A 1917-nucleotide genomic window follows, 5' to 3' on the forward strand; every position below is an offset into this window, starting at 1 on the left:
TAAAATTGCCAGATACTCGTCGGACTATCATTTCATGTGTGTCATTTTCTACCTAAGTAGATTTCCGAGCCAAATAAGTTTGTCGTATTTTAATATATCCGAAACGTTTGGTGGTTGTATATTTTTAATCTGCGCTTGTGTTTTGCAATCGGTACATTCTAATATCGAGTTGCATGAATATTGTTAAAAGTTTTATAAATCACGTCTATTAATATGTCAACTGTACATCCCCGTGTTAACGTACAAGATTCACATTAAGTCGTAAAACATTTCATTCAATGATCATAGATTACTTGGAGACATTCGCTTCCCGTGTATATTCTTAAAATATTAGAGGAAGACTAGCTGTCGCCCGCGACTCCGTCGCGCGCATTTAAAAAAACTTAATAGGGGTATGAAAAATAGATGTTGGCCGATTCTCAGACCTACTCAATATGCTCACAAAATTTCATGAGAATCGGTGAAGATGTTTCGGAAGTGTACGGGAACGAACATTGTGACACGAGAATTTTATATATAAGATGGAAGATGGTAATATATTGTATAGTAACTTTCCATAAATTTAAACTGCTAACACCTGAACTAAAACATTTTATTTTTTAAAGAAAGCATTACAAAATATTAAAATAAATTATTTCATCCTATAATTACTTATTAAATTAAGATAAAGACAGATATATATTGTAAGTTATAAAGAAACGTTATTATTAATGTTAGGTTTAAAAAAACACTATGCTATATTTTATAAACAGAGTTGGTTCAAGCGTTTGTACTGTTAAATCAAACAAGGCGAGGTTGTTACAGCGCACCGCCAGAGGACGCTGTCAAGGAATTTCAAGCGGATGGAAATAAAAAACAACTAGATCCTTAGTAATATTACTAAAATTAAGAAATTTTGTTAATACCAGTAGAACTCGAATATCTAATTTTTAAATGGGTTTGTGAAAAAAAAAGGATTATTTTTCAAAATAAATGGCTATTTATAGTTTAATATCTTGACAATTTTCCGATTGAATTTTACTCGATCCTTGAGTACTTAAAGTAAACATTATTCCGTTTGCTGTCTCCACCGACAGAGGGCCAAAACAAATACACGTAGATATATCGTGACTGGTCATGACGCAAACGTCATAAATAACGGTCACAGAACATTGACTGGAAAGTTTCAACTCAAATTAAAACCTATATAAAATACAGTTCGTAATACCGTTTCAAACGTCATGAACCAAAGACATTTAACATATATAGACAAGACATTACAACCTAAATTTATTATTATTATTATTACAACCTAAATTTTTCTTTCAAAAACAACCGAAACTGTAAACCGACACTTTTGACAGCAACACTAAAGATTTTTTTTATATACAAACGAGCAAACGGCCATCTGAATTCGCCGAAATAGCGAGGCGACCTTTGCCCATAGACAACCGCAAATGCAGTTGCCTACCTTTAATCAACGGAGAAGGGGACGCACAGAAAGAAGATATTTGCCCTTTCTATGCGTCCCATTCTTCATCCTTTCCTAATAAGAAAAGGGTGGGAAGGGAAAGAGGACTAAAATTAGGCCTTTGATTACATGCAATTATGATTAGAGTATTCAAAGGAAAGTGCTCCTAATGTCCGCTCTTTACCTTGTATTATATATGAATCTCTTTATCACGAAAATAAGTCTACAGTTTAAGTTTAATTGAATAGTTTAACTTTTACAAATATTAAGTAATCTGATTAAATAACTGAGCAATCCGAATGTGAAAAGGATTTTCTTTTAACAATTTTCACTTTACATTTTCATTACACAACATAATAAACAATTTTCAAAGATAATTTTCTAAAAAAAAGATGGCGAACAAATAGGCAGATGTAACAATTTAATGAACCTTTTGAAACAATTGTGAAGTTATAAAAAAGTTGTTA

This window comes from Papilio machaon, chromosome 22, assembly GCF_912999745.1.
Source record: "Papilio machaon chromosome 22, ilPapMach1.1, whole genome shotgun sequence".
NCBI lineage: Eukaryota > Metazoa > Arthropoda > Insecta > Lepidoptera > Papilionidae > Papilio > Papilio machaon.